This window comes from Thermobia domestica, chromosome 4 (assembly GCF_964235325.1).
Source record: "Thermobia domestica chromosome 4, izTheDome1.hap1.1, whole genome shotgun sequence".
In the NCBI taxonomy this organism is placed as follows: domain Eukaryota; kingdom Metazoa; phylum Arthropoda; class Insecta; order Zygentoma; family Lepismatidae; genus Thermobia; species Thermobia domestica.
In genome coordinates this window covers 281,352,869-281,380,798 of record NC_137457.1, presented here as the reverse complement: position 1 = coordinate 281,380,798, position 27,930 = coordinate 281,352,869, and positions in this window count along the sequence as shown.

Here is a 27,930-nt window from a genome sequence, read left to right as displayed (position 1 = left end):
GATTTAGCATTTTTTTTTCAATATAAAGTAATCCTAAATCTTTTAACCTATCATCAGTCATTGAATTGTGTATATGTCGTTAATATTTTCAAACATGAGAATGACCTTTCACATGTAGCACTAGAAACTGGTATAGTCACAGAGATGATATCTAGCTTGTAGGTTTCTAGGAATGCGTTTTTTCTAGACGCAAAGGTCAACGAAATTAATCAAGGAATTAACTTTGGTTTTCTCTCACCTTTGTACAACTTAATTGTGTATGAAAGGATTTTGAGTTCACATTTGAATATTTCCAGATCACTTCCATAATACTGGGCCATAAGCTCCATAATATTGTAATTTTTGGATGTAGCAGAGTTGGCGTGGGTCAATGAAAACTTGACCCACGAGCCACTGACCCACCACCCACCGTGACCAACGACCCACTGACCCACCAAGCACCATGACCCACGATCCACTGACCCACCACCCACCGTGACCCACGACCCACCGTGACCCACTCTGACCCACCACCCACGATGACCCACCACCAACCATGACCCACCACCCACGGTGACCCACTGTAACCCACCGTGACCCACCACCCACCATGAACCACTCTCATCCATCGTCATCAACTCTGAACACGATCCACGGCCTCTTCTGTACTGACTAAAGAGTTTACATTTGAAATAAAACAAGACTGAAACTGTCACTAATCGAAGTTTGAATTTCTAGTCAATCGCTCAAGCACCACTCTGTTAGAATAACGGTGGATCTGACTTTTATGATATAAAATGGTAAAGTGTTTATCAGTGAGGAAATTGAAACAGTTCGAGGTGGGGGGAAATTAGTATGTGCCTAAAATATACTTGTACTAAGAGAGTATTCTTCCAAGTGTTAATTTCTGAACGTATTCCAAACGGAACTTCTATTCGCAGGAAAATACCCCAGTACAATATGAAAAAGATTATGGTTTCTCAGTTCACAGTATTTTTCTCACAAAAACCTCGAAAAATCAGTTTTTCATAGTTTATGGAAATGCTCTCACATAGGGTACCCGAGCACCTTTATAAAGTATGCTCATAATTGTAATTTGTGTAATCACTAAAACACCACGTTAAATTTAAGTTACAAATATGCATAATTGCAATTATTATGAATATTTATTCAAAGTAGTTTACTTAAAGCATAGAAGAGACTTACTAAAAAATAGGTACAAAGTTGAATAACACAAATAAGCCATTACTAATACAAGTATACATTTTCTATAACTCGTAATTTTCCACCTTAAAACAAATCTGAAATCGGGTTTATTTCCTGTTGGTAACTTTTTCGTGGTAAATCATCCGCAGCGGAATGATGTTCATCCTTCAGCCAAGAAATAACTAGCTCGTGTACTTTGAGCTTGTCTAGCGGTGGGCCATTAACGTTGATGAACAACAAGTTAGACAATGTTTGAGCACTTAGTCTATCTCTAATGTCAGTCATCTATAAATTCATAAGGGGGAAATCCCCTTTGCACTCTGTCGTGGAAATTGATAATATTTCTACCCGATTTCTGCAATTCCTCATCGATATTCTGCTTGTTAGACTTAAGTCTGATAACGATTTTTCTTAGTCAGTTTTAAAATACTCAGCAAGAAGTATAATCTCTCTATCACCATATAACATGGTTTCCATATCGACCATGTCAGTTGGCAATGTCGACTCATGGAGAACAGAAACTTCATCTACCACGCCTTCGATAGGGAATCTTGTTGAATAAATTATCAATTAAAGTCTGATAAACTGATGATTTCTTATTTGTTTATAAATTTAATATTTGTAATTACACATGAAAGTTTGATGCCATTACCAAGTTCCCCCCCCCCGTCTAGAAAGCGAAAGGGAACGAGGTTCCGGCAAAGTGTTCAAAGGTGAATGGGAATTTCCCTCCTTCTTCCCCTTCAATTACCACACTGCTGTTTGCCATGGGCCAAATTACGATGAATTTAAATTAAATTATCATAGTATAATTATTTCCTTGTTGAATTTTCAATACTGTTCAGTGGAAAAAAAGGATGAAATTTGAAAGTTCCAAATCAAAGTAAGTAGACCAACGTAAAGGGAAAAAAGTGTAAAATTTTCCATATAATTATGCGTACAATCCAAACTTAAAATTTCCGTGTAATTAAGCTTACAGTACAAATTTTATGCCTATTTTAGTCACACGTTTTTGGGTTGATTACCCTGTGCTGTAAGCGCTCCATATAATAAACATAAGCTTCAGCAATTATTATAGTAGAAAACAATGGATATATGAAGCCAAGCACTGTATTTTTTTGTTTCTGATTTTTTTCTTAAATAACATTGATCGTTTTTTTATCATTTTTACAAACCAACTCACTACCAATTTTCGATATATAGAAAGTGCCCCCTGCCCCACACACACATAAAGGAGAATTTTTAAAAATGCTAGGACACGTTCTGTTTATTTTCAATAAAGAGTTAATACACTGAATTTCAGCTCCGTAAGTTTAACGGTTTGCGAGATACTCATTTTTTTTTTTCGCAAAAATTCGGATCCTCTCTATCTCCTTAGGATATTATGCATTATAATAAAAGCAATATAACATCCCAGTTTGGATTAAGGCCTAACTATATACCAAAAGCAATTTCATTTGACTTTGCAATTTGACCGTGATGATCAGGCACACATAGTTACATTCAATTTTTTAAATAATAATTTATATATTACAGTGATTCAAAAATGTATTTTTTCCACTAGTTAGCTGCTCTAAAAACTCACAAATCTCGAAAGCCAAGTAGTAGTAGAAGTCCTATTGCTATTATTACAATTAAAAATATCAATATCCAAAAGTCCTGAAGTTATTTTTTCACTTGGTTAGATATACTCCCCTCAGGTAAGTAGACAGAAACAAGTGGAAAAGGAAGGGAAATGAAGGTCTTGAAAGTAAAACGAAGACAAATTTACCAGTCTTCAGAAGATACTGTCTACAATGCAGTGAGCAGAGAGGTCGGTAGATCATACTGAGTCGGTGGGTCGCAGTGGGTCACGGTGGGTCGCCTGCTGTTGACCCACGACCCACTGACCCACTGAGAAAACTTGACCCACCGACCCACTGACCCACTCCATCTCTGATGTAGAGTGGTGATTGATCCAATGGTTTTGCTACATGATACAAAGAGTTTTTAAGCCTCAGTGATCGCCTTATCACTAGTAGGCAGAAAAATGTCTCTTAGTATATCATCTTTAGAAAATTCATTTTCTGCCTCCAATGAAGGAAGAGATTCATCCAAAATGAATTTATATTTCTATGGCGAGTGTCTAGTGCGTTTCCAGGAGGAACCCCTATAATCTATATGTTTCCGGCTCTGGAATTTCAAGAAAATTTTCTTTGCATATCTCCAAACACTCTTGATAAATTTGTTCGAATGTTGTTCGTTGAGAGTCATATTCTCCAGACCTCATCTTCGACAGCGTTTGAACTAGTGAGTCTACAAGAACCGAACCTTCCGACATGTCCGCATCTACTTGAGATAACGTGAAGCTCTAAGTTATAGCATGGCAGCAGTCGTCTCAAATATTATCAGCCCGAAAACATTCCCTTTTTTACAGATTACACTAATTTGCAGGATGGAATGATGGAAGTAAATAAATATCCAAAGCTCTAGATTTGGTTTAATGTCGCATAATAATATAAATAGTTGTTTGGTAGATAAACTATATTAATAATAATAATAATAATAATAATAATAATAAGTAAAAAGTGATGGACAAGAACAAATGTTCTTAAGAGATAAACGTCGCACAGAATCAGGAACTGAACTCTAGTAGGACACTGAGTTGTCGCCACTTTAAATTTTAATCCCTGCTCTTGAAGTTTAAAGTAAACTTCCAATAATTATCATGTATTCTTCATATTTCAGAAAAATGTCCCGATATCATGCTCCAAAAATATGGTAGCCTAATCAGTTACGAAACTAGACATTTGGTGCCCAGGGCGAATTTGCTATTGGTATCCCCTTCATCTGCATCTACACCAATGAACACATATCAGTTTGCTGGCGCCCGGGGCAACTGGCCCGGTTGCAGCATTTTCTTTTGATCTGGTCGTGGTTAAATTATTTTTGGTTACTTTTATCCTTCAGCTCCAAAAATGAGTAATGGATGTGCCTTTACTTTATTAAAATGATGAGGTGAAAATTCTTTGAAGCAAAAAGAGGAAGTGGGTTTTTCTTTCCCTAATATCAAACAGTGTAAGAATAGGAATTTCAATCGGGACTCCTTACAGCAAAAGAAGTATACGTGACCTTTTTCTTTCTTTGGTTTCTTTACTTTCACTAGTTTTTAGAATTTGACGTGAATTCAAATATACAAAAACTTCACACCAACACCGAATGACCAAAGCTCAGCGGTAGAACATCAGCTTAACATTCGGAAGATGGTGTGATCGACACTCGTGGATAAATATTTCGACTAAGGAGATTACCAAGATTCTTCCTCGATGTCACTAGTGAAAATTTTATGGACCTATTGACTCATTTCTATCCTCTGAGTCTTGGATGTTTCAAATCCTTAAAATGAATTCAAATATAGATGAAATAACTTAACGCTACTATCCTTTAGTCGGTGCTAAATAAATATTGTTAGTTTTAAGCTTAGATTTGAAGGACGGGCATTAATTAGTAGCTATATCTTGTTGAAAATTCATATCACCACTGATTTACTGTTCTGCATAATTCCTACAATGTAATTTTCTCAGGAATGCTTAATGCTTAATTTTCTCAGAAATTCATATTTTGACGAAGAACAAATATAAATCTATGATAAAAGTGGATATTCACTGAGACTGAACTTAATGAATGGAATATCTGTGGACCAGTCCCACAAACTCCTGATATACCTCTGATTACTAAACATCAGATAACGGGATGATACAATCTGGTCATGGGAGTAACTACCACTTTTACACAATATAGCATTACTGCCGCGACCAAGTTGTATCATCTCGGTATCTTACCAGATGGTTAGTAATCTGCTCTGTGATAAACTTTGGAATTTTTCTAGTAGTAGCAGTTTTGTGATTAAGCTACAGTTAAAATCATTTAAAAGAAAATACTCCTGAACGATTTATTTATAAAGAATCACTGATTTTTGTTAGCCTCATTTCCCCAGGCTTTAGTTAGTAGTATAGGTCCACCATGCACTGACTTCGTTTTTCTTGGAGATAACATCGCAGCAGAAAGTTTCTACTGAGTTGGCAACGGCCAAGAGCGTTAGGAAACAAGACGAACTATAGACAAGACCAGAAGGTAGTCGAAAATGAGAGCCAGTATGAGTAGCAAATAGTAGGTGTTGGTATTATTCAGTATCTTAAATTTCTCGAACGATTGGGATACGAACAACAGAGAGAATGACAGAAATAATGAAAAAAATTGCTCTCTTCTCTTTTGTTGTATATTAAACACGACGGCTCGATATTATTTAATAATAATAATACCAAATTATTTAATGGATACTATGCATTTGTTCTATGTCGCCAAAATCAATGAAAATTAATGACTTAGTGCTCGAAGACTTCTTTCGTCTAACACAAGTGTAATGTTTTACTGCAGTGCATGCTATTTGTAAGATCTCTCATTTTCATATGATTTTCAACATCGAAGCGAATGAGAATGAAGACTGATTTTTTTCTTTGTCGTCGAAAACAAAGAAAATAACCAGATAAAGGACAGAGGTTAAAAGGAACGGTCAGCTGGTGAGGTCAATCCATGCACCATAAAGATTTCAATGAATTAGATCTTGCTGTACTACAAACAAAAACGAGCCTGGAGCTTTTTACTCAGAACGCAGACTATTACAACATACGGTATTCTGCCGTTGGTAACTCTGTTGTCGACAAATGTTTCGGTAGTAGTTTCACTTGAGGCCACTATCAACTCACCGTTTGTCGACCTATCACTGTGTGTGGGAGGGCACTAGGAGGGTCAAGAATTTGAGCAAGGGGGCCTGGCCCTCCCAGGCCCTCTCTTGGCTCCGCCACTGCTCATTACTACGTACAAACTGGAAAGAACATCACAGTGTTGTCACAAGATTAATTATGAATATCATGACGGCCTTAATTGAATTTTGCACGCTGGCAAAGTGTTTCGGAGAGAAATGTCATTGTTCAGTTTGAAGGAGGCTATACAGTAAAGTGATATTTGAATGATAATATAATCAAATAGGGGTAACAAATACATTTTATTAGCTTATCGATAGTGTGCCAAACAGGAGTCAATTTCCAAGTTGTAAGCCGCCATTGCCCTTCACTTTCTTCCCAATAAGTGTACTTATCCTGCAAAAAGCGAATGCTTTTACCACACCATTATGTTGGGTACCCATGAAAACCCTTCGACACCAAAACGAAGCGTCAATAAATAAATAAAAAAAAAAAGTTGTAACTTCAAACTATTCGCAAAAACTGTTCAATTTTGAACTTTGAACGCTCATAATTCGAACACGCTTTCGATCAAGAATTTCTCCATTTGTGTAATTGTTTCATATGTGAAAACGAGTCGATTGACCATTGTATCGATATGAAGTCAGAGTAACACCTCGCGACCTTCCCTAATTAGATATTATAAAATCTGCAAGTCTGATGCTTGGAAAACAATTTCTAACCAGCGACACAGACGAAGCAATCACCTTAACAACTAAATCAACTGTTCTTTGCATAAAGTTTCTTCTGGAAAATGGTTATCAGTATGTTCTTACACAAGCATTTGGTAGTGATCCTGTAGAATCGCTGTTCAGTGCTTTGCGGTATCCAGATTCAAATGATATAATGGATGCGAGGACAGTGAATTTCAGCATCCAGAAGATATTGAAAACTGGAATTTCATTCATCTCTAAGTTCAGCAATGTTGAGAATTGTCCTTTGTAGCAATTTCCAATACACTACATTATTTCTAATACACACACACACACACACACACACACACACATATATATATATATATATATATATATATATATATATATATATATATATATATGTTCTGTTGTTGTGAAGTACTGTTGTGTTGTGTGAAGTTACTGCTTAAAAAGGGCAGAGAAAGAAATTGATTAAAGTTTTTTTTTTTAAAAAAAGGATTGTAATATGTAGGAAGGAATTCGTTTTGTTTTCTTTCTTTTGCTCTCATTTCTGTAAAAGCTTGAAGTTGTAAGCGAAACACCTTTTCTTTTCGGTAGCTGTGTGTTTGAATGACGTGGCTCGGGAAGACGGGAAAGTGAGTGACATGCCCCCTTTTGTGGCTTCGGTTACCTCGTGCTAGCTATGCCTCGTCACTTGGTTTGAAGGTGTGATACAGGGAGCTAGTGGAATTTTTCGTTCATGCAGCAGCTTACGGTTGAAGTCGGGAAAGTCGTATTACATTTCTCTTTCCTTGTCAGTGCAAGAAATCTAAAAATATAAAAATACCGTGAAGTAATGTAGTGAGTGTGGAGTGTTTTTTTTTTCGAAAAAGGTATGAAGAAGTAACTTAACGTTTGTTTGCTACAGTTTGATATGCAAAATTGTTAGGCTATGTAGACTGTCTCAATTTAATCGTAGTTGAGTTAGGACTCCTCTTATACCGTCTTGTTGCTAGAATTTAACAAAGTTAACAATTAAAAGTGAGATTAATTTCTAAAAGTGAGATTTAAAAAAATAGATTTAAAAAAAGTGAGCTTGTAAAGATTAAGTAATCTCTAAATGACTTTTCTACTTACTTCTAAGTTTTTAAATATTGGAATTAAACTACGTTGTGAAATGGCAGTGTTAGTACGTTGAAGAGTGCCTAAACACGTTCGTGGGTGTAAATTGAAGGTAGTTTTAGCTAGGAGTACTGGTTAAAGAGGTCAAAACTAATTTAATAAACGGTAAATTCTAATGGAATAAACTTAACGAGACTATGGGGAGTTTCAAGAGGAGTAGGGAAATAAATTACTGTACCAGTTTGATCGAATTGAGGCAGAAATTACGTTAAATTTAGAGTTATTAAAGGAAATTACTTAACTGTAACATTAACGCAGTAAGATTATACAAGACGTTTAAATTAATATGCACTGAAATAATTAAATTTATTGCTAAATCGTGTTCCACTATAGTATAAGAAAGACAAGGTCTTAGACTGTGGAGCCAGCAGATGATTGGAGCCTTTGGGGTAAAAAATAATCTTTTTTTCTGTTTCTAATTTTCCAAATGTGAAGTGGTAAGTACTTAAGAATTTATTTTTACTATTACTTAGAAACAGTAGATATGGACACTGGGTGTTGAATGCACAGGTAAAAAAAATCGATTAAATTATTCACTGAATATCTTTTGAGCCAAAATTCTCCACATCGATTACCTTTAAAGTTGATAAATTTGTAACGAAGAAAGGGTGTTCGCAACTCAAACTTATAATTCTTTATTGGTCATTAAATGTTTGATTTTATAGTCCAAATCAAACTGAATTAAATACAGTGAATTCCACTTCTGATACTATATAAAAGCGCTGAAAGAACAGTAATCGTTAGTTATTGTTATTGTTGTCTACATTTAATTGTATATTGTACCTTAAATCAAAAAAATTTTTGAAGCTAAGTAAAACTGTCCCAAAAATTTAATTTATCTGTTTAATTGCTATGTTCTTGCATTCACCAACCAGTTTTTTTTATTGTATGAACGAGAGAGAGTGGAGTGCTATAATCTTAACTATTTGCCTTTCATTTTTTTATTTTTGGGAGGTTTTCAGGTACGCTGCTGCTGTAAATTTTCACTGGTTCAGAGTCACTCGTGATTAATTTTTTTTCAAATTATTTTTCTCAAGCCATATAGTAATTGCGATACCGAAAAGTGACGCTTCGAATAAACCAAGTCAATATTTTTTAAAATTTTTTGATGAAGTTCTGGAATGCTATTTCAATTTCAAACCAGCGATTACATTGGATTATAAATTGGATTAGTAGATACTTATTAATGTTTAGTGAAGAACTCAATGCTACAACATTAAATTCAAACCAAGTCCGTTGTTGACGTTTTGGACGTTTTGGACTATTATTATTGTAATTAGTCATCATAATAGTCCTACTTGTTGCAACGTAATAATAAGCTTTACTGATTTAGGCATTTCAGAATAGATTAGATTACTGTTAATTAGTGTAAGGATAGACTGAATGAGTAGAATATTGAACGAGAAATTAAAATTTGGTTTTTTAAATTTTTTGAAGAAATATGGAAATGGAATAGATGTTAGTTGTTCAGGATTTAATCAATGTTATATTAAGTATTATGAAAATTATTTGAATAAGTATCCCCTTAAGGTAGTCCGTAGTAGATTTAAAATTTGAAGAATCCTCGATAAGTGAGTGACTTTATCAGTGAAAATTGGGGTCGATTGCTAAGTTGTAATTCCAATAAAGAAAATAAAACCCAATTTTGTTACGACTTGATTTGTATGATATAATTTATTGTGTTTTTTGAATATTTTTGGATGGTTGTGTGAGTGAATGAAAGTTGGGTAGCTTGATAGTATTGGAAATATTAGTATTAGTAGTAGTAGAAATAAATTTTAAATTTACTATCTGTTGCATTTGATTGATTTTTTTAAATTGTGAAAATATTAGAGATGGCATTTTCCGACCACTCTGGCGAAACAAATTATCTGAGTTTAGAATTGGACCCGTTTTCTGAAATACAATTTCTTAGTGGCCCTGGACGGAGGAATGTTGAAGTGCATCAGCATAATGCAAATGAAACAGTTGAAAATAGGGACCAGGCGCGTTTTTCTACGGACTTCGTACAATTTGACAATTTGTTGCCTAGTAGTTTGGAGGTACAGTCTCCTCATTTACGCAGTGATGAGTTGAGATCGCATTTTTTGAGTAAAAAAGAGGAAAGTGACTCGGATTCTGATAGTAATAATAATCGTAAAGCCCAATCAAAATATTTCAGGGAAACTATCAATGAAATTTTTGATTCGGTTAAATATGTAAATCCAAGATTAACCTCTCAGCCAAATTTCTCAGAAATGTATGGTTTCCACAAGGGAATTTCGGACTTAGAAACTGAAGTTAAGGGAGTTCCTAGTCATCTATATTATGGGATGGATAAAAGATTGTGTCGTAACATGGAATCGGAAAATATGGTTAGGAAATTTGGGCAAACAAGTTCCATAAATGACAAAATAAAAAAGGAAAGTAAATGTAAGGATTTATCGAATATTCAGGGTGAAAATATCCCAGAATCTAAAAAAATTCAGTGATATGGTATTTAATGCCAGAGAGGGTAAAAAGATAACTTGTACGCAACCTTGTTGTGGAATTTCAGAAAATTCACTAGATCCTTTGATTAATAAATATGTCTTTGGGAAAATAAGTTCTATTGTTGATTCAAAACTTAGTAAGGTATAACCAACTGATGGAACTGATAGTTATAGGGTTTTTGACATGATGGTAACATTGAATGATTTAGTTGTGAATTATAAATATCCCCTGCGAATGTTGTTATACTCAGTGTCGGTCAAGACTTCGGGAATGTTATATGCTGAGATTTTGGATGGATTAGCACATAATAAAACTTGGGAAGATCTTAGGCAAACAATTAGGGGTAGATTCATATCGATGACAGTGCGTGGTCACCTTATTGCTACCAGAGTATTTCGTCATATGAAACAGACGGAGAATGTAATTGAATATATTGATTCTGTTTATAACTCAGCTAAAGTTCTTGGGTTTAGTGATAGTTAAAATTATATTGTAAATCTGTTATTGAACGGGATGAACCCAGAATATAGGTTTCAGGTTTTCTCTTATCAAATAGCAAAAAATATTCAGCAAATTAAGGGTATGGTAGAGAACTTCGATAGATATAAACATTCTAAAAGAGAGTATGAAAACTTAACTTCGTTTAAAGGGAAAAATGTTAGGTCTTGCCTTGTCACTAAGGGAGTTTATAATTATATGGGTTCATTACTTAAGAAAAGCGGACTTTCAGGCTATTCTTCTGAAACGTCGCGTGTTGAAGAAATTTGTGGGAAATTGAAAGATGTACAACTTGGTAAGCAAAAATTTAATTATGGTAAATCAAATGATAATAAACATTTTAATCCGAAACCAATATAACTTCTACCTTTTCTGTAAAAAATAAGAAATTTTCGACGAACGATGGGAGATTTAATAATAAAGGAAACCCTACTTCTCTCACTCATGGCAATTCGGGAGGAAACGGAAGGTGTTTAAGACTGAATAAACCTATGACTGATAAGAAATTAGAAGTTCCGGCAAGTATGGATGACAGTTCGGCTACCTTTGTCCTAGCAACAATAGCAGAAGTTACTGTACCGTGTTGTATAGATTCTGGAAGCACTGTTAATCTTATAAGTTCTCGTTTAGTTTCATTGTTGGATGAATCTCAATATAGTTGTAGGAAAACATACTCAATTGCGAATAATAATGTGTTCTAGTAGAACTAAACCTCGTATGGTGACTGTGGAAGTAAATGTTGGTGTGCTGCGATTCGACATAAGCCTCTTCGAAATTGCCGAGATTCCGTGTGATGTTATTTTGGGAACGCCTTTTTTAAAATCAACTAGGGCTATCCTAGATGTGTCTAGGAATAGAATTTGTTTTAGAGACAGTAATAGATATCTAATACTACGTAAAATGTCATCATTGACTGACTTTTTTGAAAATGAAAGGCAGCATATACTAGGAGAGAAACCTAATTGAAGAGAAAGAGACTTACCGGGAGAGAAACCAGATCGTGCTGACAGAAAACTTGTGTGTATTTATCTAACTGAAAATAAGAACCGGATTTCACATAGATGTATGAAGAAAGTAGATGTTTATGTTCAGTGTGAATTGGACTCTTCTTCATCCTTTGAGAATGTGAGGTCACGTGAGACAGCAAGATTAGATTAGACTTATCGAGACGCTTGTTGGATGACGGAGAGCTCTGTAAATCAAGGAAATAAGGGTGTCGACCGCATAGATTCAGTTAATAGAAGTGAAGACCAGTTGTCTGTGTCTTTAGTAGAAGAGTTTTCTCATCGTTTTGCGGAACTTAAAAGGCAGTTAGGAATGAGTAGTTCCAGTGACATTGTAATAGGTGAAGAGCACACTGAGGAAGAATTGCCAAGGGATAAAAATGAAAGATCGAATATGGTTGAATCCAGTGATGTTAAAACTTCAATGGACGGAAGTGAATTTTTGACTGATTCTGATATTTTGGAATTTGTTCAATCTTTAAAGCGTTCCTACCCGGATGTTGTGACAGAGAGTGGGCTGTTATAAAAATTTTCAGTGTAAGCTTTATCTTCGAGAATCTGGTTACTTTAAGGATAGGCCTTTTCCCATTCCACGGGAAAAGCGTCAGATATTTGAAAATGTAATAAAAGAACTTGTTGCTCAAGATGTTTTAGAGGAAGTAGATAATTCTAATTTTGGTAGCTCATGTTTCTTGGTTAGGAATTGTGATGGTTCGCACAGATTAGTTGCCAATTACGTTAAACTTAACAGTATGTTATCTGACTATGTGTATCCCAGTCCAAACATGGAAGAATGTTTGGGAAACCTTGCGGGATGTTCTTATATGTCGATCTGTGATTTACGGAAAGCTTATTTCGAAATCGAGGTTGAAAAACTGAGCAGGGTCTTTACTACTATCATCACACCCATTGGAACTTATTAATATAAGAAATTGCCTGCAGGTATAAAGCTTGGGTCAAGTATTCTGGCTCGTTGTATGAAGGATGTCAAAGATTTAGAAGACCATGGTATATTTATTTATTTTGATGACATTTTAATAGCAAATCGTACGAAATAAGGGCATATGAAAGCCATAACTTTAGTGCTTGATCGCCTTAGGGAGAATGGTCTCACGCTCTCTCCAGAGAAATCCTTCTTTTTTCGAAAAAGAATTAAATATCTTGAATTTATTGTAGATGGTGAGAACATTAATATGGACCCCAAAAGGATTGAATCCATTCTAAATTTACCTGTACCGAAGACTCGTAGAGGAGTTCAGCGTTTTTGTGGAATTTTAACTTAATATTCTCGTTTCGTACCTGGGTTTCAGGAAGTAGCTGCTCCCATTTCAGAATTGAGGTCAACTAAAGAGAAGTTTGTGTGGGGTGAAGCCCAACAGTTTGCCTTCGAAGGAATTAAAAAACTTTTTGCAGAAGAGTTAGTTCTAAAGGTTCCAGACGTTACTAAACGGTTCGTGATCCATGTTGTTTCCTCAAGTCGAGGATTAGGAGGGGTAATTTCTCAAAGAGATGATAGCAATGAACTTAGTCCAGTTGCATTTTTTCTAAGAGACTAAGTGAAGCTGATAGACATCGTTCTATATATGAGCTTGAATTTTTAAGCTTAGTAAAAACCATAGTCCGATTTAAACATTATCTGTTTAAAGAATTTGACCTCTATACAGACAATAAAGCCTTGAGTTGGATAATCAATAACTCCAAAAGGTTGTTAAAATATGGGTCTCTAATAGAACAGTTGTCTCAATTTTCTTTTAAGATCCACCATTTAAAACCAAATGAAAATAAGGTTGCATACTTTCTGTCCAGACAATATGATAGTCTCAATTTTGAATTCAACCAAAACTTGAAGAAAAATCTGAGAGGAAAGGTGTCGTTCTAGTTAACCTTTGGAAATTACCAGTCTTGAGTGAACCTTTGAGTTGCAGCGTAAGGACCCAGAGTTAAGCAATTACATTAATAGGATTGAAGGAGGAGAGAACATTACGGATATGCAAATTAGAAGTGGATTCTTGTTGAAGAAAACTAAAGCTAAAAAGAATGAGTGAAAGATCATTGTTCCAAAGGACATTCAAAGGAACCTAGTGGAGTACTATCTTCTTCAGTACCTCACAGGAGGGCATTTCGGGATATACAAGACGATGCAGAAGATTATGAAACGATTTACATGGACTGGGATAGTAGATTATGTCAAGGAGTACGTGAAATCTTGCCCAGAGTGCCAGAAATCCAAACCATCGAATTCCAAGAAAATGGGTCGTCTTGGTTCAAGTGTCGTTACTAGGAATAAATTGGAACTGGATGGTGGACTCTTTAGAACCTCTTCCGGCTTCCAATGGATTTTCTTATTTGTTAATAGTGATCGATAATTGTAGTAGGTCTTGTATGCTGGAAAGACTGAGAAAAGTGTCATCTAAGATAATTAATGAAAAATTATATGATTTATTCACACGTTATAGATTCATTGAATCCTTGTCAAGTGACAATGCATCCGTTTTTACGTCCGATTACTTTCAAAAATTTTTGTATAATTTGGGAATTCGTCACATTAAGGTAAGCCCTTACCACCCAGAGGCGAATGTGGCGGAACGTTACATCAAAACGCTAAAATTCTCCATGAAATCGTATTTTGCTGAACGGCAAAACCAGTGGAGTGGTGTAATACGAGATCTTCAATTTAACCTTAATATGTGTGAACATGAAGGTATGCGTGCAGTACCTTCAGAATTATTTTTGGGAAAAATTTTTAACAGTCCCTTGGAAATTAAATGGAAAGTTATGGACGTAGATATTTGTGGAGAAACTTCAGAGGACGTGTGGAAAAATGCCTTGGAAAATATGGTAAAAATCTGGGAGAAAAGGAGTAAATTGTTTGAACATGCAAGAAGAGAAGTAAGTTTGGACGTCGGGAACCTTGTATTAGTAAAAAATCATGAGAAACTTTCATTGAAAGATAAAGTTACCAAATTGTTAATGTACCAATGGGTTGGTCCGTTTAAATTAGTCAAGTTTCTGACTCCGAATTCTTTGTTGTTAGAAGATGTAAGTGATCCATCAAAGGTAGTCATGTTACCGATGTTAAGAAATTCTTTCCACGTAGAAATTGATTTCTATGTTAATCCTGAACAACTTATTCAATATTTTACTCATTGCAGTTCAAGCTTCAAAACAACATCAACGTAATTAGTTATAACTATAGAATGGAGATTAGATTAGGTTAGATTAAGTTAGGGTATATATAAATTTAAAATTAGTACGTAAACTAAGTTAAAAACGTTAAATGTTTTCAATTCATTAATATTCATATTCATTTCATCTTTCATAAATCATTTTCATTGGTGCTAATCATTAATTGTTTGTAATTATCTGTATTTTAAATTGTTACTGTATAATTATAGGAAAATCTATTGATGTACTAAAATTGATGTAAACAGCTGTTTCTCTACCTATACTATGAAGATTAGAAATCCTGACCAGATATTCACTTCTACCAATGAAATTCCACATTACAAACATGGGCTACATTGTTTGGCATTGATTCATATCCATGGAGGATGAAGAATAGTACAAATTCGCCTGAAGATCTAAAAGTGCAATAATATTAAATGGTTTGTTACATAATTGTGAAATGTTTCTCGAGAAAGACTCGACGGGCGAAAAGACAATTGATAAAAAATGTTAAATAATGAAAATAATGAATTTAAAAAATTCTAACTAATGAAAGACTTTTCAATTGTTAAGTTATGAGAATCTGAAATATTAAAAAAATGTGTAGTATATTTTATATTTTTCGGGGCAGAGGGGTTTGTAGCAATTTTCAATACGCTACATTATTTTTAATATATATATCTTCTGTTGTTGTGAAGTAAATTACTGTTTAAAAAGGACAGAGAAAGAAATTGATTAAAGTTTGTTTTTTTTTTTAAAAAAAGGAATTGTAATATGTAGGAAGGAATTCGTTTTGTTTTCTTTCTTTTGCTCTCATTTCTGTAAAAGCTTGAAGTTGTAAGCGAAACACCTTTTCTTTTCGGTATGTGTGTGTTTGAATGACGTAGCTCGGGAAGACGGGAAAGTGAGTGACACGACCACTTTTGTGGCTTCGGTTGCCCCGTGCTGGCTATGCCTCGTCACTTGGTTTGAAGGTGTGATACAGGGAGCTAGTGGAATTTTTCGTTCATGCAGCAGCTTACGGTTGAAGTCGGGAAAGTCGTATTACATTTCTCTTTCCTTGTCAGTGCAAGAAATCTAAAAATATAAAAATACCGTGAAGTAATGTAGTGAGTGTGGAGTGTTTTTTTTTTTTCGAAAAAGGTATGAAGAAGTAACTTAACGTTTGTTTGCTACAGTTTGATAGGCAAAATTGTTAGGCTATGTAGACTGTCTCAATTTAATCGTAGTTGAGTTAGGATTTCTCTTATACCGTCTTGTTGCTAGAATTTAACAAAGTTAACAATTAAAAGTGAGATTAATTTCTAAAAGTGAGATTTAAAAAAATAGATTTAAAAAAAGTGAGCTTGTAAAGATTAGGTAATCTCAATGACTTTTCTACTTACTTCTAACAAGGAACCCTAGGTATCTATCAGAGCCCGATTTTCACGAAACTTTGTGTATAGAGAGAGTACCTAGGAAAACTCACACAGACAAAATTGTAGCTGCAGAGTCCAAGATGTTGGGACACTAGGGCCCGAGAAAGATCAAAAGTGGAACGTCAGTACATTAAGGTCACGGGGAGAAAATGCACGTTTTTCTTTAAAACTAATCATTGTAGCGACACGAAATGAGCATACATGTATACGAGATGGTCAATATGATCTGTTAAAAGTTATAAAAAGAATATCCGCCATCTTGAAAGAGGCCATGTTGAAACTGGTGTGATTGGTGTAAATGAGAAGAGGGTCATTCAGTGCATTAATTTTAACGTAAATAGTCACAAAAACCTGTTGGTGAAGTCTGTTGTGGGATTACATTATTCCTGTGCTTCTGGTTTAGGTACAAGATAAGCAAAGTGTATCTCACGACACTAGAGCAGATGCAGGGTGTGTAGCGCTATAGGTGGACTGATATGACGTTCTGGTTTCTGTTCGAATTAAGTCAAGTCTAATAAAAAGTTACAAGATAATGTCAACCATGACATTATTATGAAGATTGAACCCGTCATATCACCACATCCACACCAATTACATGGTGACTGTAACATAAATGATGTAGTGCTAAAATTATATTTCTATCGGTTTTCTAGTTCCACTGATCCCATCATAGCACTCCATAATCTGCATCTGCTTGAGTGTCATAAGATACACTTTGCTCATCTTGTACCTAAAGCACAGGAATAATGTAATACCACAACAGACTTCACCAACAGACCAGAAGCACAAGAATATTGTAATCCAACAACAGACTTCACCAACAGGTTTTTGTGACTATTTACGTTAAAATTAATGCATCGGATGACCCTCTTCTCATTAATACCAATCACACCAGTTTCAACATGGCCTCTTTCAAGATGGCGGATATTCTTTTTATAACTTTTAACAGATCATATCGACAATCTCGTATCCATGTATGCTCATTTCGTGTTGCTACAATAGTTAGTTTTAAAGAAAAACTGCATTTTCTAACCATGTCCTTAATGTACTGATGTCCCACTTTCGATCTTTCTCGGGCTCTAGTGTCCCAACGTCTTGGACTCTGCAGCTACAGCTTTGGCTGTGTGAGTTTCCCGAGGTACTCTCTCTGTATGCAAAGTTTCGTGAAAATCGGGCTCTGATAGATACCTAGGGTTCCTTGTAAGATTTTAAAAATTAGAATTAAACTACGTTGTGGAATGGCAGTGCTAGTACGTAGAAGAGTGCCTAAACACGTTCGTGGGTGTAAATTGAAGGTAGTTTTAGCTAGGAGTAGTGGTTAAAGAGGTCAAAACTAATTTAATAAACGGTAAATTCTAATTGAATAAATTTAGTGAGACTATATAAAGAGTTTCAAGAGAAGTAGGGAAATAAATTACTGTACCAGTTTGATCGAATTATGGCAGAAATTACGTTAAATTTAGACTTATTAAAGGAAATTACTTAACTGTAACATTAACGCAGTAAGATTATACAAGGCGTTTAAATTAATATGCACTGAAATAATTAAATTTATTACTTAATTGTGATTGCACTATAGTATAAGAAAGACAAGGTCTTAGACTGTGGAGCCAGCAGATGATTAGAGCCTTTGGGGTAAAAAATAATCATTTTTCTGTTTCTAATTTTCCAAATGTGAAGTGGTAAGTACTTAAGAATTTATTTTTGCTATTATTTAGAACCAGTAGATATAGTCACTGGGTGTTGAATGCACAGGTAAAAAAAATCGATTAAATTATTCACTGAATATCTTCACTGAATAAATTATTCACCAAAATTCTCCACATCGATTACCTTTAAAGCTGATAAATTTGTAACGAAGAAAGGGTGTTCGGAATTCAAATTTATAATTCTTTATTGGTCATTAAATGTTTGGTTTTATAGTCCAACTTAAACTGAATTAAATACAGTGAATTCCACTTCTGATACTATATAAAAGCGCTGAAAGAACAGTAATCATTAGTTATTGTTATTGTTGTCTACATTTAATTGTATATTGTACCTTAAATCAAAAAAATTTTTGAAGCTAAGTAAAACTGTCCCAAAAATTTAATTTATCTGTTTAATTGCTATGTTCTTGCATTCACCAACCAGTTTTTTTTATTGTATGAACGAAAGAGAGTGGAGTGTTATAATATTAAATATTTGGCTTTCATTTTTTTATTTTTGGGAGGTTTTCAGGTACGCTGCTACTGTAAATTTTCACTGGTTCAGTCACTCGCGATTACTTTTTTTAATTATTTTTCTCAAGCCATATAGTAATTGTGATACCGAAAAGTGACGCTTCGAATAAACCAAGTCAATATTTTTTTAAATTTTTTGACGAAGTTCTGGAATGCTATTTTAATTTCAAACCAGCGATTACATTGGATTATAAATTGGATTAGTAGATACTTATTAATGTTTAGTGAAGAACTCAATGCTACACGTTCCAGCATCAGACATGGTCACATTCAACAACTGAATACATCAGATGCCATAGTGACACAACACTCTATCCCTGATTCAGCTTTGAATACCTTGCAAGAATTATTGGTATAGGAAGCAGGTAAGCTAAGTGAATCTTAGAGCGCATAAATATTTTTGTAATAGATAGTCAGATACATTTAGGGGGGCGCGGTGGCTCAGTGGTAGAGCGTTCACCTCTGGTACTTGGGGTCCCGGGTTCGATCCCAGCCCCCGCCACGTGAACTTTGTGGTGGACAAACACCGCGCTCGTGGGTTTTCTCGGGGTTCTCCCGTTTCCTCCCACTTTCTTCATTCCACCATTTAATTCATCTCTCATCATCACCGTCTCCTTTAGCCTAAGCGGCATAACCGTGGGACGTAAAACTTAAAGATTTCATTTCATTTTTTCAGATACATTTATTCATTAAATAGTATATTTTGTCATGAATAGTTTATGTACATTTTAGACTGTAATATACAATTTATAAGAGCGTGTGTGTGTGTGTGTGTGTGTGTGTGTGTGTGTGTGTGTGTGTGTGTGTGTGTGTGTGTGTGTGTATGAGTGCAGTGTTTCTTTCATAAAAAAGTTCCAGGCCCACACTTAGTATTCGGACTCTTTACTGCTGGTATTATTATTAATATTATATTATAGACTTATTATTTTGGTCTCCTCTGGGGGCAGTCTATAACCCCCGGAGGCAGTGCCCCAAAAAACAGGACTGGGAGAAACACTGTGTGTGCGTAAGTGAATGAGAGAGAAAGAAACAAACCACTTGATTAAACCTTTTCTTTTTGATAATGGACAACAATTCTGAACTTTTCCTGGACGAATAATGATTATCATATTGGTCTTGATTTTAGTCCAGGATGCAAGTCCAAGACCACATTTCCTTTTACAAGACAATGACCAACGCCACAGTGCTACATAAAATGGAATTACAATTTGATCCTTGTATTTGTCATTTCGAAATAGTAACCAACTTTATTCCAAGACTACTATGGTCTTTGATTTGATACGAATTTGACTATTATTTCGAAATTTAAAATGTAAGGATCAAATTATAATTTCATCTTGTCTAGTATTTAAATAACGCATTATATGGGAGTGCCCCAATTATATGTTGTACTTGGGGTAAACTATGAAGTATATAAAATGCATACTCCTTAATAATAAAGTATGTACCCTTGAACTTTAATTGAAAATTTTTAACTGTTCTGTTTTAAATATTTTGTCCAGTTTCAGAAAGCGGAAAAAAATGAAAATGGTCCAACAATATATTTATTGCATTTCCTTGTTTAGCTATACCACCTCCTACAGTAGAAAATGCTATTCTGACATACATTGGTGGTTACATAGTGCAAACAGAGAAGACAAAATCTGCAGTAGATGTTTAGATTGAATATCTGAGAACAGATGTAGCTCTCCACTAATGAATTTAATTTCAATACAAAACTTTTGGAGTCTTCGCTATCCGAGATAATCTTTCGTGACAATATTGTTAATCATTCTTACTTTTGTTGAGAAAGGAGTACTGTACCTCCTAAACAAAAATGTATTTGAAGACGATTTGTGATCATAAATAAGTAGTGCTAGGGCTTTCGAAATGCTCTCTCCTGCAGTGTGTGATTTGTAATGAAGTCGGGCGTAATAAACTTTCCCGCTTAATCGCAGAAAATTTTGTTAGACCACTATTCGATAACCTAACAACCAAAACTGAGAAACTAGTTCCGGCTCAACATCTCTTCCCCAAACCATTAAGCTAGAGAATCTTGAAAGTATAAAATTAAAAAAGGTTTACTTTAGCTGGAATATGAACTTGAAATTACAAGATTAGTGCAAAGTAAATATTATGCCTATTTTCATTTTATATAGGCATGTGTTTTTCTATTGAAATATAATAACATATGGATCATTTCAGAAATAACGTTCTTTTCCAGGCCGAAAACACTATCAAAACATTTTGTAGCAAAGGAAATCGAAAATGTTATTTTTATATTCCAATTGGCCTAACATTTACCACACATAACGTGGTCACTCACTTACTATGCATTATTTCTTAATTTTATAAGTTTTAAAATTGCAATAGAAACGGAGGTATACAGATTGATTATATTATGATTACCAAAGGTATGTTATGGTTTGTTTAAATATATCAGTCTAGTTTCAGAAATAGTCTAAGAGTAGAGATTCTAGTTTTTTAACGATATAGCTATAAATCTTTCGCAAAGTAAAAAATGAACGCTTTTGCAAAATAAAAAAGTGATTGAAATAATTGTTTAATGACTTCTTTTCTAAATGAAGTTAGTTCACAACAAGGTAAATTCAAAGACTGCCTTCTTCTAAACATGAAAAATGAGTATTAATTCTGTTGTTAGAAACGACACATAATTACATAAGCATCACATTCCTCTCAAACAGTTTCAATATTATCTGTAAGATTTATAAATACTTCGAATCTTAAATAACTATTTAGCACAAAGCAATGCTAGACATTAATATGGATTATATTGCATACACAGACAAATGTCTCTATCTTTCATCACAGGAGCTAAGTCCCAAAATGGTCTTGACATGAAAATAATCTATATGAAATTGTTAAGTTGGGGCATTGCTCGTTAAACTTTGCATTTATATGTTTCATCCTGTCGCCCAACAATCTCTTGTGTCTTTTAACTTTATGTCGCGTAATCATATTCTTTCTCCCAGGAAACATTCTACTGGTCTCATTATTTTCCTAGAAATATTGGATAACTTTTTTCTTCCTCAGAGATAAACCTTCTACTACCATATGTTTAATTTCTTGAGTAGACGTTCGTGTAGCTTTTTTCGACGCAAGTGATTTCAGGTAGAGACATTTATACTTTTTCACTATTTTCCCTGCTAATTTTGCCAGAAAATCTTTTCTTCTCTTTCAGGACAGCTCTTCTGTAAAACTCTCTCTTATCTGCTTCTCCATCACAATTTCTTCAAACAATTTTTTTCCTAATCGTTGAGTTGATTTTGAGTTTAACATCCCGTTCAGCAGTGATGCCATATAAGACGTGGACCTACTAATTAATGTGGACTCCGAACCACTTGAGCTCCCGCCGGGAATCGAACCCGCTAACCGCTTACCCACAAAGGAGCTCAATTTCTTCCTTATCGTCGGGGATGCTTTTTATAACGTCAGCAAATATTTTACATTTGTCCTTGGGCTGTGTTTATTTTTTTGTATCTTTCCATTCAATCTTATAACAGCGCTTCCGACATTTTTCAACATCATTAGACATTCGTTTGAATTTTCGTTCTAAACGTTTGACCTTTTTCAGAGTGTTTCTATGTCTTCTTCTGCTCTTACTATCTAATTCTTTTCTGGCATTACTTTTATTGTCATGGCTGTCTTCAGAACATCCGGCTCATTCTGCAAATTTAGACTTGGCGGAGGAGTACTTAGAGCCAGATTGTCCAGCAATATTTTCTTTTCTTTCAAGTCTTGCCTGTGCTTTCTTGTTTCTCTCTCCACTGACTCCTTAAAGCTCTTCTTCCACGAAAACTATTTTTTGGCTTTGCTATACTGATTTTCCTTTATTCCGCTCTCCTTTTATATCTTTTCCTCCTTTCTTTTCATTTCTTCTTACCTCTCTATTTTCCTTTACTTTTGTTTGATATTTTCGCATTTGTTTTTTGCCACTTGCTTCTTAACGTTGCCCATCTCTCTGGAAAGAAACACACGTTCAAAGAATTATCCCTATAAGTACGTAATAAAAATAGTCATAAACTATTATACAGAAATGTGTATTGTCGCTTTCAAGGCATGAAGGAGTGTGTTGCCGTTTTCTTGGGAATATATTTTCTATATATTTTCTTGTCTGCTAGATTGCCTACACCTGGTGGCACCACAAATCATGGACGTTTTTACGTGATTAAATGGGCTCTTTGCAAGAAACTTATTTGCTCCTGTAAAATTTATGCGTTGTACATTATGACCTTCTGCGCTGAACGGGACGAATTGTATTAACAAATAAAATTTTACAGGCAATGAAATCAACTGAATACCTCTTATCAATTCACGTTTGAGAATAAGTAAAAATTCCTCGCCCAGAAGAACTTGCCATCGGCTACATTCTACCGGAGACCTAACGCTGCTTGAACATTTTATTCCACCTTATATTTCAAACATTGCTACAACACGGTAGCCACCATCTATATACGACTCGGCCAACCTATTCCTCTCAGTTTTTTTCAGTATATATCAGACAACTTTAGGAAGCTACATTATCATGGTCGATGTTAACTACCACAGTTGCTCAGATCACCAAAAGCTTACTTTTCGCAACTATCTTCAGACCCGCACCACAGGTTTCTTTCACCATATCCCTAAACCGACAAGGCCGGCATCCAACACAACTCTCGATATTGTCGTAATTTCACCCAAGCTATTCTGTAAGCTTACCTTGACTGCACTAGATCCTCTGGGGAGTGATCAGGTTCCTATCAAACTCGCTCTTCAACAACAGGGACCTATTCAACCACCTCCAACTGCTCCTCCCGTTCAGTAGCTCGTTTTGACCGTGCAAATTGGCCTAAGTAAAAGAAATGCCTTTCTAATAGGCTCACATCTGTATCAGCCCCTACCACAGAGGCAGAACTTTACGATACTTTACATACCATCACTGACAGTATACATCAGGCATCCACTCAATTCATACCCCAGACTACAATAACTTCCTACAGACCTACGCTACCACTACAGTATTTACCATTAATACGCCATTCCCGCCAGTTCTATCGACATTTTACTTACACAGGGAATCTGGAATCGCTTCGGCAACATCGCCAATACCAAAGAGCAGTACATAACTATTATCGTGCCTACAAGACCAGAAACTGGATCGAAACCTGTAATACTCTTTTCGATACAGCCCATCCAACTAAGTACTGGAAACGATTTCACCAGCTCACTGGTCAAACCTCTCGTACTTCTTATCCACTCTTCCTTAATGATATGTCCTTACACACCGACGAGGGGAAAGCCAATGCTTTTTCTGTCCAACTTCAAGGTGTCTTCACACCTCTTGGACCTGCACTTACAGCTCGTCCTCATCCTACAGCTCGGCTGAATCTCAACACACCATCACTACAACCTCATACCGAACATCCTCTACCCGACGATTCACCTTTAAAAGCTCCTATCACTGTCACAGAAATTACTACCATTATAGCTCATAAGCGTAACACTGCTCCAGGGCTAGATTCTATTACCTACCGCCATATGAAAGAAGGGCCGTACATTCTCCATTATCTTCTGTCTCTCATTTTCACGTTCATTCTCCGTACTGGCTTTATACCTACCGATTGGAAAACATCAAAAACTTTAATGTTCCTCAAACCGAAAGAAACAGCTCCTTCTGTGTCTTCCTATCACCCAATACAACTCACCCTTGTTTTCAGCAAGATAATAGAACGAATTCTTGTCTCACGCCTGCACATTCATCTCACCGCTCACAACCTTATTCCTCTTCATCAGGCTGGATTCCGTCCAAACTTCAGTATTAACGATCAACTGCTCCATCAGACCATGTACATTACTGCTCAGTTTAACCAATCAAAGCCTTCCTGTCTTGTCCTTTTCGATTTAGAAAAGGCGTTCGATAAAGTCTGGCACCTAAGTCTTCTATACAAACTATTTTCTTTCCCCCTTCGAATATGTTAGATTCGGTTCATCTACCATTTTTTCTCAGGTCGCCTGACCTATGTTTCCATCAATACCCTGCTCTCCACACCCTGTGTTTATCCATTCTTGGTTCCTCAAGGATCAGATCTGTCCCCGCTTCTTTATCTACTGTATGTTGCTGACTTTCCTGCTCTTCCTACCAACGTCAGTCTATTTCAATATGCTGATGATACGGCTTTTCTGGCAACGACAAATACTATTCAACACATCAATCGCATCCTTCAACCTGCCATTGATACTTTCATTCAATGGTGTGATACATGGCGCCTCAAACTTAACGCCAATAAAACCAAAGCCATTATCTTCATATCAGAAGGTAAACGCAGTCGGGTTCTTCGCAATCCATCCAATCTCAGTATTGAGATTGCAGGTACACCACTTTCTGTTAGTCCCACAGTCCCATATCTGGGCATTATCTTCGACTCCCATCTGAAATGGTCTGCTCATCTCAAAAGTCTTGCTCTTAAGGCGGCCAACCGTCTGAACTTACTGCGACGTCTAACTGGAACTACCTGGGTCCTGAAACCTAACATACTTCTAAACACATACAAGGCATTTTTACGCCCTGTTTTGACTTATGGCTTTACAGCCTGGCTATCAGCACCAGAGTCATATTACCGCAGGGTACAAATTCTTGAGCGCCATGCCCTACGCCTTGTCTTTCGCTTTAAATTACCAAGCCCTACACGCGATTTATATGAGAGAACACCCTTTTCAAAAATCCTCTATCACCTAGAAGACCTCCGACTCCGGTACGTTACAAAGCGATTTTTGACTCACCATCCATTGCTCTTTGATACTATGCACCACAAAGCCACAATCCGCAAACCTTTAACCATTCTCCGGCATTCTCCACTGCCTCTGCTGTTTACTCTGTACCACTACGTTCTCCCACCAAATAGCCCCGACTTTCAACTTCTTGAAGACTTCCTCACTGTAATTCTCTCACCATATATCATTCTATATTATGTTGCACAGTGACTACACCGCACTAACAGGGTTCCACTCGTCTCCATTATGTCCAGAGCAGCCCCTGGACAGAAGATAACATTCATTCGTCTCTCTAACACTCCTCTCTGTGTTGTGTTGTGATGTCAAGTGCACCTCATTTTTTTCATTTCTAACCACTGTTCTGCTCTTACGCTCTCCTGATGAATTGCTCGCCAGTGTTCATATGTTTTCCTGTCCTGATTATTATGATTAAAGGCCATAATGTCATTTAATTTGAATGAACTTGGATATAAAAAGGTAATAAAATCTCTTTTGCCTCATGACAATGAACCTACACCTGCAGTTCCTATTAACACCGCTTCCCAAAAAAGGGCGTAACCCTTTAAGTGGGTGCTAGCTACGGCTATCAAAAAAAAGCTTGCATCACGTGTTTCTTTTCTGAACAAGTTATATCTCAAATAGTTCGATCTTCTTTTACATATATATATATATATATATTGGGTGATTCCGTTAGTCTGTACCAGGTCTTTAAATCGAAAACGGTCCGAGATATGAACAAACTGAAAAAACACGTACCCCATTAGTTGCAAAGGACAACAGAGTGAAGTAAAAAGTTTCGTCCCAGGGTCCCAGACGGGGTTCAAGTCAAAATTGTCAAATAGAAAGAGGGGTTAAGTGGTAAATCACTTGAAAGCTCTTGTAAAAAGAAAGAAGCTACAACAGGTCCCGATTCTCTACGATTACCCTATGCAAAATGGCGGCGGTTCAAAATGTCATCAAAAGTTGCATTGAAAACAATATGGCCACCCCTATAAATCTGAAACGGGCAGCCAGACGGAAAAACTGAAAAACAAGTGTCTCATTATTTCGAAAGTACAACATATGATGGTAACCAGTTCTAGATATCCAGGCAGGGTCCACCTCCAAATTAGCAGTTGTCTGATAGTGCTGGAGGGAAGACCTTGAACATTTTGAACAGCTATATTTCCTTGGTAACATACGTTTTCCGGGTACAACACTACAAAGATTGTTCAGTCCTCTTTCGTGACACTACTGAAAAGTGTTGTCTTGTCTCGTCTCGTAGTCAACACTGGTAACATACACAGTATGGATATGGAAGCGTTATGGTGGACAGGTAAGCATATTATATTGAAACGTCTAACGTTGTTCTAAGAATTAATTTACCATCGCATAACGTACAAAGGATATATCATATTTACCTTGGAGACAGCTGCTGTCCGTTATGTAACGGGTGTGCACTTCACACAGCACGTTTTACATCACGTTTTACCGAAATTGTCGTCCATGTACAGCAAGACAACGGTCCAGACGGCGATAATAATTATAGCCCACAGCTTCAAGCTCTGCCTCTCCTATGTTTCGAAATGCGGTCATTATACGTTGCCTCATATCTTCTGGTGTAGTTGGTCTATTCGTGTAATCAAGCTCCCTGAGTCGACCCCAGAAATAATAGTCCATGCACGTAAGATCTAGAGAGCGAGGAGGGAAAGAAGTATTGGACCCTCTTCCTAACCAACGGTGCGGAAATAAAGTATTTAATGCACCTCTGCATATACAAGCAGCATGTGCTGGACAACCATCCAATTGCATCCGCATATTACGCCGCACATGAAGTGGGATGTTTTCCAGCAGTTACGGTAGATGTTCTGTCAAGAATTGATGGAACAGAGCCGACGTTAAATTTCCGTCAATAAACCAGGGCCCAATTACATGTTTTCCAATCACCTCACCCCACACATTGATGCTCCAACGTCTGAGTCGGTCGATCTGTAGTGTCCAGTGCGGATTCTTTGCTGCCCAATAATGCGCATTGTGTAGGTTGACATGACCATCACGTGTAAATATTGCTTCGTGTGACCACAGCACGTACATACTGAAACTCAATTTCTGACGGGCCCAATTACAAAACTGGAAACGCTTATTACGGTCGGCATTTGTTAGCACCTGGCGCAAGGAGATATGATACGGGTGGCGTTTATGCTTCCACAGTATACGCAGTACACTTGTTTGACTAATTCCGCGTTCCCGGGCAATATCTCTTGAGGATGCATTAGGACGTTCGTCGACAGTAGCCAAACATCAATAACGACATCGCTGTCATCTACAATTGGAGCATGTTTGTGACCCCCATATTGAGGAGGTATGCACCCTGTTTGTTTCAGACGATTTGCTAACCGTCGAAGTACATTATGGGAAATTGATTGTCGCTGTAGGAAGCTAGCGTTATAAATTCGGGCTGCAGCTCTATAGTTTTGCCTACATTCCCCTAACACCATTAACATGTCAAATGCCTCCCCGTTCGTATATGGCATTGTTCCAATACAATGCTATCTTTAACCGACACTGCACTAACACACGATATTAGGGTGGTACGTGCCACCTTCTACAATGAAATGGAAACCTTCTGAGACACACAC